Source organism: Portunus trituberculatus, chromosome 17 (genome assembly GCF_017591435.1).
Source record: "Portunus trituberculatus isolate SZX2019 chromosome 17, ASM1759143v1, whole genome shotgun sequence".
Classification (NCBI taxonomy): domain Eukaryota; kingdom Metazoa; phylum Arthropoda; class Malacostraca; order Decapoda; family Portunidae; genus Portunus; species Portunus trituberculatus.
The window spans coordinates 17,488,365-17,502,199 of record NC_059271.1 but is presented as its reverse complement, the minus strand read 5'-3'; the positions used below and the strand labels follow the sequence as shown (position 1 = coordinate 17,502,199).

Below are 13,835 nucleotides of genomic sequence, written 5' to 3'. Positions count from 1 at the left end.
TTGTTCCACTTTGTTATGAATTGAACTTCTTGGAGGTTTTTAAAAGATTTATCCGTTAATTTGCGACGATTCTCTTCATCTGCACCTCAATGGGCCTTTTGTTTTATTTAATTGTTGTTTTGTTGACCTTAGTTGCCGGTCTACCTACATAAAAAAAAAATAAATAAATAAATGCATACAAACATAAACAGCCGCCTAATAAGAAAATCAGACACAATGTACTACTTTAAGTGGCAGCATTGTTCACTTGAAGACACCACTGAGAGTCACAGAATTTAATAAACTGATGTGACAGGACGTAAAGTGAGGCACGGCAAGCCAACCAGGAATGGGTAGGATGGCTTGGGAGTTTGGAGGCGTGTGGTATAGGACCTGTATTGTGAGTCACCCGGCCTGGTTCCCACGCCCCTCTGGCACCACCCGACGAGCTGGACTGGCTGAGGAGAAGGAAGAAGGAGGAGCTGGCGTAGTGATGAAGGGAGAGAGGGAATAGGAACGCGTGTGTGGTGAGAGTGAGAGCCTATTGTTTTTGTATCCATAGTTGTGGTGGTGATGAGTGAACTGAAGGAAGAGGATCAAGAGGAGGAGGAGGAACAGGAAGAGAAAGAAAATAAATAGAAGAAAGTGGTGGAAATGAGAAACAGGAAGAGAAAGAAGAGATGGAAAAAAAGAAAGTGGAGGAGAGGAGGAGGAGGAGGAGAGAAGGAGAGGAGGAGGAGGAGGAGGAGGAGGAGGAGGAGGAGGAGGAGGAGGAGGAGGAGGAGGAGGAGGAGGAACAGGAAGAGCAGAAAGATGAACCTCACGTTGGCGACACAGTAAGAAGCTTTTGATGTTTTGAGCGTGATCTGAGAATACTGGTTTCGATCACTCCAAACTCTAACTACTCACGCACAGACGCACGCACGCACACACACATTCTCTCTCTCTCTCTCTCTCTCTCTCTCTCTCTCTCTCTCTCTCTCTCTCTCTCTCTCTCTCACCTGGCTGATTGCGTGGCGTGGGAACTGTTCCAGAGGGCAGGCGGAATGTAACGTTATACACAGGTTGAGGAAAACGAGACCAGGTAAGGGAGTCATTATCTACCTGTCCTCACCTGAGAAGGCCCCACCATCACCACCACCACCACCATTACCACCACCACCACCAACCCTGCGGTCACACCCAAACATCCTATCCAGCTAACATTGTACCCACTTCTCTTCCTCGCTCCTTCCTATGTCTCTGTATCAATGCCACCACCACCACCACCACCAGTGCTGTCATCACCTTTATCCCTGTCAATCTATCCTGTCTTCTTTGCTCCCCTGTCTTTGTCATTGCTGTCTTTTCCCTACCGCCTTGTTTTCTTTTGTTCTTTCTTTCTTTCTTTCTTTTGTCTTCGTCCTAGATGCCCTTTCTCCTCCTCACCTTTTCCTCTTGTCATTTGTCATCTGCGTCATTCCGTTGTCAAGCGCGGGCGCGCGCGCCCACACACACACACACACACACACACACACACACACACACACACACACACACACACACACACACACACATGAAGAATTACTGAAAGAAATAAAACTGCCAACTTTGAAGGATAGAAGAGAAAAAGGAGATCTAATAACGATGTATAAGTTAATAAACCGTATGGAAAAGATAGATAGACAAGACTTGGTATCACTGACAGAGGAGGGAGATAGACGAATAAGATGACATTCCAAGATGGTCATAAAAAGTCAGTGTCTGAAGAACAATAAGAAGTTAAGTTTTCCACATAGGGCGGTGGTCACTTGGAATGGATGGAGTGAAGAGATCGTAGCAGCAGAGTGTGCACAGATTTAGGGAAAAGTTGGATGAATGTAGATATGGAGACAGGTCACTATGAGCCTCGCTCGAACCCTGTAATATACAAGTAGGTAAACACACACACACACACACACACACACACACACACACACACACACACACACACACATCACATCACATCACATCGCATCACATGACCCTGATTCCTTCCACTACCACCACCACCACCACCACAATTATGCATTCAGACTATTAAAACCACATTCACTTTAACCCGCTTTCACTTTGTTGTATTTGCCAGAAAATGCGAAGAAAGAAAAAAAAAAAGAAAGAAAGAGATGCACAGCAGTGATTACAAAGCCAGTAACAATATTAACAATAGTGTGTGTCAATGCTCCTCTTTTCTCCTCGCCTGAATGCACGCTCAAGGATTTATTAGACAAGGCATACACGACAACAAAGCCGCACAAGAACACCGGGAGCCGATCGCTGAGTGCTGGACGTGCCGAGTTGGGGCGCCTCGAGATCTGCTTTCCTTAGCTTCGGTCACGCTGATGCTTCCTGTTTTCTCTCTCTCTCTCTCTCTCTCTCTCTCTCTCTCTCTCTCTCTCTCTCTCTCTCTCTCTCCTTATTACCCAGTGGTCTTAAGTCACTCTTGGGTTCGTTTTACCTATTGGCATGAAGTTTAATGGTGTTGATGTCAAACGTTTTATTAAGGGATGCTTGTGTGATAAGGTGCACATGTGTGTATTCTTCACTGTGCTTACCAGTGGTCTGAAGTCATTTTGAGTTTGTGTTACCTATTCACATGAAATCTGATTTGATGATGTGAAACGTCTTATTAAGGGCTGTTTGTGGTTCATTTGGTTGTGTGCTTAGGTTGTAGATATTGTGAGACAGAACGTTATATGGAGAACCATTTTTGCATACTAATGATTCTTCTCTTCTTCCTCTTGTTACCCAGTGCATGGTTTGCATGGAGTCACCTGAATATTTGTTACCTTTTCACCTTCAGTTTAATTGTGAATTCTGTAGGATTGAGATTTTATTTAAAACAAAAAACACTTGTGCTAAAAGAGTCTTGTCTATCCTTACTCTTTGTTTTCATTTAATAGAATTGGTGAAGTAGAAATTTTGATTATAATTTTAAAGGGCAGCATGGACCTTGTAAGAATAGTTCAAGCATTATACTACGTGTTGTTTTGTGTTTGTTCATTATAATTATGAAATGTTACTGAAAAGTAAAGAAAATTGTAGTATCTTTAGTACTTTACCTGTTCATCCTGATTGAGCCATAACGACTCCATGAGGCTTCACTTCAATGTGTCTCTAAAGGTATATTTTTTTATCCATCCTTCTCCTTTTCCTCTCCTATTGTTTGGTGGTTTGAAATAATCTGAATGCGTGTTATCTGTTTATTTGTATTTATTCTATAGGCATTTGCAACTCAGGCGAGGTGGAAGCTCCTATAAGGCGCCATTTGTGTATAAATATGTATTGTTCATCCTTGCTTCCTTTTCTTCCGTGTGACTAGTGGTTTAAGATTACCTGAGAGCTTGTTACCTGTTCACCTTGATTCTGATTGCAATCCCGGTCAGGTAAGCCGCTAATTAATGAATCACGCGTGTTATAAGATTGCAAATTCGATCCATGTTCAAGGGAGCCTCTTTCTTGTAACCCAAACCAGCGCTGTATGATTCTATGGTATTCCATCATGAAATACTGTGCCAAGTAAAGAACAGAAAGAAACGAAGAAATATGAGACAAGAAAAGAAAATATTTAAGAAGAGGAAACGAAGAAATACGAAATTAGATCAATCAAGTCACTATGATAGGAAAAGATTTTACTGTTCATTTCTGTTTTAATGTAAAGCTTCTCTTGGTGCGAATAAAAGAAAAAAATAAAACTCAGAGGGAAAGGAAGAGAAAGTTGAAATATATCTATAATGTACACCGTGTTATTTGTTCTATATGGCATTACTGTGGCTGGCCCTTTATTTCTTATATATATATATATATATATATATATATATATATATATATATATATATATATATATATATATATATATATATATATATATATATATTTTTTTTTTTTTTTTTTTTATTATTATTATTGAAGTCTTGTTGTATACTTGCTTTATTATTATTATTATTATTATTATTATATATATATATATTATTATTATTATTATTATTATTATATATTATCATTATTATTATTTTATTATTATTATTATTATTATTACGGTATTATTATTATTATTATTATTATTATTATTATTATTATTATTATTTATTATTATTATTATTATTATTATTATCATTGTTATTATTATGTTCTTATTATTATTATTATTATTATTATTATTATTATTATTATTATGCTACTTCAAGATATAAGATATATATATATATATATATATATATATATATATATATATATATATATATATATATATATATATATATATATATATATATATATATCAATTTCTGTGTTTTTCTTAGTCTTGCAAAATGTAGAATAAAAATAACAATGTAAAAAAAAACTAAGGTGGTTAAATGATAAATGAATAAAACTGTGAATGAATGAACATTAAATCTAAGGAAGATAAAAGAACCAAGACGATCATACCAATAAAGGATACGAAAAGCCAACACGACGACACCACAATAGCAGCTTTACAGTGAAGAATACCACAACAACCCACAGCAATAACTCCTCCACACAGGAAATCTTCATGCAAGTCACGTATCATGGGTACCGTGGCGTGACTCTGTTGATGGCCAAAGTAGATAATATGGATGCATCAGAGGACAAAGATTATTATTAGGGATTACGCGAGGGATGTGAAGAGAGAGATAAAGGGATGGGAAAGAAATAAGGCATTAGGTGATTCAAATAAGAATGTTTCGAAAACATAGGGATATTTTAAAGGATAGTCATTATAAAGGAGCGAAAGAGGAGAGGAAAATGGATGAAAGAGCAAGAAGAAACTCGGATAGGAAGTAAATTTCAAACGAATATGTAACGTGAAAGGAGACTTCGTTTAAGAGCATTGGCACCTTAAACGGGGAAGAAATAGGAGAGGAAATGAAAGGAAAGAAAAAAGAAAGTAGGAACTGGGATAAGATGTAAATTTCATAAGAATATCTGACGAGAAAGACGAAATTTGTTCATCTGTCAGTCACGGGAAGCTGGCAGGGTTCTATACAGACTCAGGTGTGACAGGAATTGACAAGCCAGCTGAGATGTGACATAGGGTACAGAGATTGGCACTCCTTCCCTACATGTGACGTAGAAATTAAATGCATACCTAGATGTATTAGATGTTCAGTTTTTGTTGACGTAATATCAGATAGATAGATAATTTGCAGTCTTTATCCGTATCCATTGTGACAGTTATTGTATTTCTAGTTTCTTCTATAGTCTCATGTCTTATCAGTAAACACAAATAGTAATCGTAGTAATAAAGTAGAAATTTAAAGTGTTCCCTCTTGATGCTTCCTCCTTTTTTAGACTTTAAATTAAGTATGTACTTGACAACGAGACAACAACAACAACAACAACAGCTGGTCACGAAGAAAACCTCATGCATTATACTTACCAATTAAACGTAACTTTACAACAAAACTAGAGGCAAAAAGAGAAAGCAGGAAAATGGCTGGAGTAAGTCGCCTCGCCGCCTTGAAATCAAACCAATGCATCAACAAAGACAGGCAGGCAGTCCCCAGTGTCACGCCGCCTTCATGTCTGAGCCGCGTTGATCTCACTACGACCTCACTGCTGCGTATATACCTTCACCACTTCTACGTATCATGACGCTGCTTTCCTCCCGTCATAGTTTTACTCAGTGGTTATCTCTCGTACATTGATCTTGAGGTTTTATTAGCTTTCACTCGTTTCCGTTGCCATGTGTGACTGTCTAAGTGTATCATCAGTTTTCTGCAAGGAAGTTAGAGTGACGAGCTACTATGTAAGAGTTATTGTTAATATTAAGGATTGCGAGGATTCTTTACTGGGAGGGAGGGAGCTGTATAAGAGGCTTCCCACATTGGCTATTGTGTAAGTCATGAAGCAATTTGAATTAGCGAGTATCGAAACATCCGCCGAAACTGTTTAACTCGGTATGTTTTACGAGATCCTCCACTTTCTTCCTCCCGCATGAAACCGGCTAGCGGGTAGTAAAGGCAGCAACATTGCAGCTTCCAAGTCAGTCACGTACTTCTGCGGGGGATATGGAACTGTGGTATTAGTAGTAGCAACAGCAGTAACAGTAGTAGTAGTAGTAGTAGTAGTAGTAGTAGTAGTAGTAGTAGTATCAGTAGCGGTGGTGGTGGTGGTGATAGGAGCAGCAACATACCACAAAATTTTAGAAAAAGAAAACAAAAGTAAATATAGATAAGTAAATAAATACTTGACACTTCACCAGCTTATTTATTCATAGATAACACATACTAATTAATTGCGTGTTACATCTTTCAAAAGTGTGGCGCCATGTGACCTTCCTTATTACTACGACGCTTTAAAGTTCAGACCAAGCAACTAAAAACATATGAAAAAAATATAAGAAAACAAATGAAGCTGCAAGAGCCTTACTCGTGTCCAAGTATAAACCATACGTACTTAATTCCAATCATCGTCGCCATCTATAACTTTAGCATATCTTTTCAAACTCCCTATTGACTCAGCATTAACACCGTGATTACCGAGTCTATTCCATTCATCTACCACTCAATTTCCTTATCAGTTTTCCTCCCATTTCTTTATAAAACATATTTCCACCTATCACCCCCATCCATGAATTAGTCTAAATCTTATAAAATTCTCTATTGACTCCCACTAACAAGCTCACTACTAAGGCTATTTTATGCATCTACCACTCACCACCAGTTTCTTCTTATTCCTTCTTCAAATCTAACTTTTATCAGAATAGCAAGTAAGCAACACGTGAGGAAAGGTCGCGAGAGAAACAAGCTTACGGTACTAGATAAAAGCTGCGTGGACGTGAGGTTAGATGTGAGCAGGTATACGCTGAGCCCCAGTGAGGTGTGTCAGGTGGATGGAAGGCAGGTGTTGAGTGTTGCAGGTACAGGTGAGATGGATAATGCCAGTCATGTGTGCCAGCCAGGTGATGGGCGGCTCGTTTAAACATGAGTGTGGGAGACGTGATGCTGTGAGGCTGTAAGATAGTAGTAGTATAGTAGTAGTAGTAGTAGTAGTAGTAGTGGTGGTGGTGGTGGTGGTGGTGGTAATCATGGTGGTGGTAGTAGTAGTAGTAGTAGTAATAGTAGTAGTGGTGGTGGTGGTGGTGGTAATCATGGTGTAGTAGTAGTAATAGTAGTAGTGGTGGTGGTAATCATGGTAGTAGTAGTAGTAGTAGTAGTAGTGGTAGGAAGCGTCAGCAGACGACCTTAAGCAGTGATGAGGAAGAGAATGATGAACAAAGACGACCTTCCTTTACTTCAGTGCGTGTATCTTCTCTAATAATCTTCTCACGTGAACCTCCCTCTTGCTACCTCGTCCAAATATAGACTACAACTTACTTTACGAGACCAAAACAACGTCAGCTAGACACGAAGAGCCTCTTGCAATATACTAATTAAACATATAACTTACCAAAAACCAAGAATGCACTAAAGCTACATATAGGATTCTAACTGGAGTGGACTTCAATAAACTAGCTTGACTGATTAGAGGTGAAGGGAGATATGATGTATTGATTAGTCTAAGTGTAGAGAGAGAGAGAGAGAGAGAGAGAGAGAGAGAGAGAGAGAGAGTCTTTAGAGTGAATACCCATGAACTTTCTCCCCTCTCACTTCCTTCCTTCTTTTCTTCCTTCCTGACCTCATTCCTTCATTTTTGTCTTCTTGTTTCTAAGTTTTCTAATCCTTTGTTTCTTTCCTCACCACAGACCACCCCGAAAAAAATTTTCCTCCTATTTGTTCCCCGCACCACTGTGTTGGTATAAGACGCGTGGGGTGAGCACTGAGCAGCGGGAGGATGGGAGTGCGGTGAACAGTGCAAAGGTGGTTTGTTGGAGTAAAAATTAATGTCAGTCGAGATTATGATAAGTGAGCATTCCTCGTGCTGTACAGAAGGTATTATAAGCAGATGGATCGTGTCATGCGTGCTAGAATGTTATGAGAGAGAGAGAGAGAGAGAGAGAGAGAGAGAGAGAGAGAGAGAGAGAGAGAGAGGGAAGTGATGGAGAGGAATGAGGTAAGCATGAAGGGGGGTAGTTACGAGTGAAGGTAAAGACAGGTATTGGCGAATAAATTGAAAAAAAGGAAAAAGAAACGAGTATACAAAAACTGGATAAAGTAAAAGAAAAGATGGAGATAAGCGGAGCGGCGCAGTCACGTCTGGGCCGGAAGTCGTCTGAAAACGAGTGAGGTGGAAGAACCCTTTTATCGTGGAGAACACAGTGTGAACATCGCCAAAGGTCAAACTCCCGTTCGTGTGGCGCCAGCAATGAATCGGCAACTCGCCTCACCTGGGCCGCCAGTTCCCGGTCTGCACCGCCCCCTCTCGCTGCTCGCTGCCTCGTCTCGCCTCGCGCGGCGGCAGCGCAGCGCGCCAGTTTGTGTGAAGCTGGTGGTGAGAAAGGACACGGCTGTCTGCTTCCTCAGCCGCCTGCACCACGTCGCAGGATTACAGGACAGACAGCTGCCTGCTCCACCTGGCACCGCGGGGAAAGAACAACCCCCGGCGCCCCGAGGTGCTGGTGGTGGTGCCGCACCCCAGACTCTAGCAGGGCCCGTCACTAGTGAAGCGAGTGATTTCTACGAGTCCCGCGACGGTGGTGGTGAATTTGTGACACGTTTGAAGGATTTACATGTGAAGGCCCCGCGCAGCACACCGCCTGTGTTACACCTGAGCACCCGCAGCTGTTGATCCAGGTGTGTTGCCGCCACCCCTCCCCTCCCTCCTGTCCTTACACAAAGTAATTGCTTGACCTTTCCGGACTTGTGAGTTCCTGCAGCAGAAGCTGTCATTCTCGCCGCGTGTCGGGTTGTGGATTCGCGCGATAATTGTTTCGGTAATGAATGTTTAATGTGGTGCCGCAATGCATTGTGTGTGTGTGTGTGTGTGTGTATGTATGTGTACACACATCTGAGCAGCAAGTATTGTGTGAAGGCGGCGCCGTATCATGCAGCAGCTTGATTTGTGGTGGAATGAAGGCGCCGCTGAGATTACTGCAGTGTGCACCTGCATCCATCACCTGTTCGTCAGACTATTCACTAATCGTATCATTATCATGGATCTTTTATCATCATTATTATTATTATTATTATTATTATTATTATTATTATTATTATTACTGTCACCTAGTACTTGCACAAATTTGTTCAACGTTATTTGTATGTCTTAAAATGATCTGTTTATCACACACACACACACACACACACACACACACACACACACACACACACACCGCGTACTGTAGTGGTTAGCACGCTTGACTCACAATCGAGAGGGCCCTGGTTCGAGTCCTCGGAAGCGGCGAGGCAAATGGGCAAGCCTCTTAATGAGTAGCCCCTGTTCACCTAGCAGCAAGTAGGTACGGGATGTAACTCGAGGGGTTGTGGTCTCGCTTTCCCGGTGTGTGGAGTGTGTTGTGGTCTCAATCCTGCCCAAAGATCGGTCCATGACCTCTGAGCTCGCTCCGTAATGGGAAGACTGGCTGGATGACCAGCAGGCGACCGTGGTGGTGAATTACACACACACACACACACACACACACACACACACACACACACAAGGGATTACCCGTATCAAAACCCATACTTGAATATGTAAACACACTTTTTTCTTCCAATGTACGTATTTATATGCACTATATATAGAGTAGTGGTATGATGCGGGCTGTCGCGCTGTGTGGCGTGGCCCGCACACCAATCAGGCCCCAGTGACCACCCAGTGCAAGGCGTACTGGGCGCCACACACGAGATTCCTGTACTGATGGAGGCTAAGGCTGAGTATCCTTGGCATTACCATATTGATGATCCGCTGGCTGGCCATTCTCGCTCCCGTCTGGTGTGAGGCGTTGAAGTTTATATTCGTCAGAGAGGCGAAGGTTAAGAAGGGACTCGATAGGGGTTCTGAAGTGTTGTGATGGATTCAGGAACGGTGTAGACAAAATCTTAAGGTTTAGTGATCAGGATATGACTAAAAGTGATTGGATAAAAAGCTTCATGAGATCGGATTAAGAGAGAGAGAGAGAGAGAGAGAGATGACGGGAATAGACTTGGTAATCAGTTCAGTGCTGAGTCAGTCGGTAACTTTGAAATAAGATCAGATGAATTTATGAACATGACTGACAGATGGATATAGATACGCATGATTTACATAGGAACTCCCGCGTGGAGTTCTGCTGGCGTCTTGTAGCTTCCTTTGTGTTCCTTTGGTTCCTCAGTGCCTGGAGACTTAATTAAACCCGTATTCAGAAACGCTTTGCTCTCTCACCACGACTTTTTTCGAAGGCCACAGGGATGATTAGCTGGGTTCTCAAGAGTGTTCCTCATCTTAATTACGTTGAAATCTCATTTATTTATCACCAGAATTACAAAAAAAAAGCACTCTTAAACACCTGTGCTACTTCATTCATTATTACCCTTTTGAATGTAGTGGAGGTGGGGTGCTGAAGTATTTCAGAATATGGGCTGGTGACTTAATGGTGAAGGTGGTGCCAGGTGTGGTATCCTTCCTGGTTACTCGTCGCCTTGCTCTGCCTGCCTCGCACACGCCTCCGCGAGACGTGCTGTGGCACTTGATGTCTGGCGGGGCAGGGCGGGGAGGAACGGGACGGGTATGGGAAGCCAGGATGATGCGTCACTGAGGGAGATGGAGGTTGTCTGGGGGGCTGTGTACTAAAAGTGGTGATGCTGATCATTGTGGCAATAATGATGGCAATGAGAATGATGATAATGGTGATGGTGGTGGTGGTAGTATGTTTTAGTGGTAGTGGTAGTAGTAGTGATAGTGGTAATGGTAGTAGTAGTAGTAGTAGTAGTAGTAGTAGTAGTAAACGGTGCTCCAATTATTCTTTATCTAAACATCAAATTAGTCCTGTTGATATCAGTATGTGCATCGCGGTCTATAATGCTATAGGGTCCATACATGCATTCACACAAGAATAACAACACCAACAATAATAATAACAACAAAACAACAACAACAACAACAACGTCATCACCCCCACCACCACCACCACCATCACCACCACCATGATCAAGGACTGAAGGAACCACTGACTTGAATTTCTAATGAGTGTTCCTCGTGATGTACTGGATAATGTCATCACCATTTTGCCAGCTCGCTTGGCTAGGTGGCGTGGGGCGTGTATGGGTGTGTCATCAGATCATGCCTTCTGTACAGGAGCGGCCGTGGTGCGTTAACACTCTTGCTACTCAGATCACCTGGGAACTGTCACCGCTTAGAGTCCTGTGTTCTTAAATGCTTCACTCTCTTACAACGTTCTTCGCGCATATAACATAACGTAACAAGGTCCAACACTGAGTCCTACAACACTTTATTCTCTCACCAGGACTGTTATTAAAGGCCACAGAGTTGATAGGTTGGGTTGAGGTGTTTTTTGCTATATTGATAGCGAGGAGTCCTTGTTAAACTGCCATCAGAATCCATGAAACACTCTAGGAAGTCCCGCATAACGTTCACCGCTGACTGTTAGATATGCCAAGTTTGTAGTTCATGTAGCTTCCTGTTGCAATTTGAGCTTGAGAGTTGGGCGAACTTGTGTATAAATTACCTTCTTTTTCTTTCTTTCTTTCTTTCTTTCTTTCTTTTTTTTTTTTAAGTTCCCGCGCGTGGTTTGCGGCAAGAGCGTTCAGGTCAAGGTGTGAGGTGAGGCAAAGGAAGTAATCAGGGGGAAGCATCACTCACCCTCGCCCTCACCCTCCCACTCACACTCCGCCACTCCACACTTCCATAGTCTTCCCCTGCTCAAAACGTGACTCCCCCGCTTCTCTCCTCCAGATACTGCCTCCCCTCTCCCTCTCCCTATTCTTCTTGCGCTCCAGACACCCCCCTCACATCCTCTCAATCTCCAGACAGTTCTTTCTCCTACACACCATCCATCTTCTTTCACCCGCCTCCTCATCCACCAAACACCTCCTTCTTAACTACCTCTCACCCTCAACTCAGCTTCTTTCTCCCACCGTCTCACCTACCAGACACCTCCCCTCATCCTCTATCAGCCCCTACCCCTTAAGCGGAAGAAGACAACCACCTCCTCCCGCACAGAATAAACCTCCCGCCGCCCACCCCCTCTTCTTCCCGTTTTCCTCACGCCCTCATTCTCCAAGACGCCCGCTGCAGGACCCCCATCACTCCCACAAGCCCTCCCCGTCCCCCTTCCCGCGTGCTCCCCTCCCCGCTGGCGCCGCTCAAGGTAAATATTTCCCCCGCCCGCCCGCCGCCCTGATAACCGCAGATACCGCCCGGGGCAGCGTGAGCAAGGGGGCGGCGAGACAATGGGCGGATCGGAGATAGTTCTGGGGTTTTGCTGCTTCTGCTGTTGATGATGATGATGATGTGTTTGGTGTTGTTTTGTTGTGTTTTGAAAGGTCTTGTAATTGTTCGTGCTTTATTGCCTTTTTTTTTGTGTGTGTGTGTGATAATAATAACAAAAGATAATAGCTATTGTTTTTTTTTCATAATAGTGACTTTTAAACAATGCACGTGTACACTTTCTCGTAATATTATCAAACTTCCTAGCGGGTGGGCTTTGAGATAGGAGGTACCCTAAAAAGTATCCCCTTTAGTCCATAAATTCCCGTGAAAAGCCCACATGGTATAAATAAAAAAAAAAAAATAAAAAGACGACGACAAAAGGAGAGGCAAATGGCAAACAATGATGCTAAAGGTAATACATAATAACAACAGAAACACCGTAATTATTCAGCCACCTACTCTTTCGTACAAACAAACTGTCATTCCTTTCACGTGTTGATACTGGCCAATGACAAAAGGTTGAACAAAAAAATAAGACAATAATTATGGTAACAAAAAAAAAAAAAAAACTGAACTTGCCATCCTTAAAACAATAATTATGGTAACAATAACAACAGCAAAAAAAATAAAGAAAAGAAAAGATAAAGAAAAACACAAAAACAACCTGAACTTACCATCCTTACAAGCAAACATTCACTTTTACGCCTTCCTCTTCCCTTAATTTCCTTCACCTCAGAAATCCGTGACTCACAACCACATAAACAAACCTATTTAAGAAAACCACCACACTGCCTTCCCTTCCACCCACATGCACGTCGCTGGGAAAGCAATGGCACGTGCTTAATTACACCTGATTAACCTAGGCAGCGCACCTGAGGAAACACCTGCGGGCAAGCGTGACTCACCTGGGCGGGAGGAGAGCTGGTTAGGGGGGTAGGGAGAGGCATGTTAATAAGGCTAATATGTCAGTAGGTAAGTTGAATACAGATTGAGTACTGTATTCTCTGTTGATATTCCGCTACAGAGCCTTCCTTGTGATATGTTATGGTGGTAAACGGTAGGATAAGATCTCTGGCGCCAGTAGGGTTGTTTGTAACTTGCCAGGCTTTCGTAGGGCAGAGGGAAGGGCCAGAAGGCAGGATATGGTCATTAGCATAAGGGTCTTCGATGCAGTCCCGTCGCGAGTCTCAGGAAGTGGTCGGTGGTCTGGGAGGAATGAAGGGTTTTAAGGGTAAGGGTTGAGAGTTGTGTTTGTGAACGAGGAGGAAGAGGAAGAGCCAGGGTAAACAACGGTGGAGAGAGAGAGAGAGAGAGAGAGATATGTGTGTGTGTGTGTGTGTGTGTGTGTATGTGCTAATGTTGCTATTCGTTTGTCTGTCTTTTGGTATCTAACTTCTCAGCTAGTTAGTTTCTCTCTCTCTCTCTCTCTCTCTCTCTCTCTCTCTCTCTCTCTCTCTCTCTCTCTCTCTCTCTCTCTCTCTCTCTCTCTCTCTCTCTCAGCCACTGGTAGATAAAGAATGGTCGGCCGGAAGTGCTTTCATCTATCTCACTCAGTAACTCAACATGCA

The 13,835-nt window shown here is 42.6% G+C and overlaps 1 protein-coding gene across 8 annotated transcripts in view; it reads left to right on the top strand.

Annotated features, from left to right (window-relative positions):
- Nucleotides 1-13,835, top strand: part of LOC123504941 — a 69,362-nt gene that overhangs the window by 10,193 nt on the left and 45,334 nt on the right. For 5 of the 8 annotated variants that reach the window (XR_006674987.1, XR_006674988.1, XR_006674990.1 and 2 more), the window contains exon 1: nucleotides 8,380-8,693. The exons of 2 other annotated variants lie outside the window; for them this stretch is intronic. The gene's annotated coding sequence lies outside the window, so the exon portion shown is untranslated. Of the gene's footprint in view, nucleotides 1-8,379; nucleotides 8,694-13,835 lie in introns of those variants that run through there. One more of the 8 variants, XR_006674992.1, reaches the window with a different exon arrangement.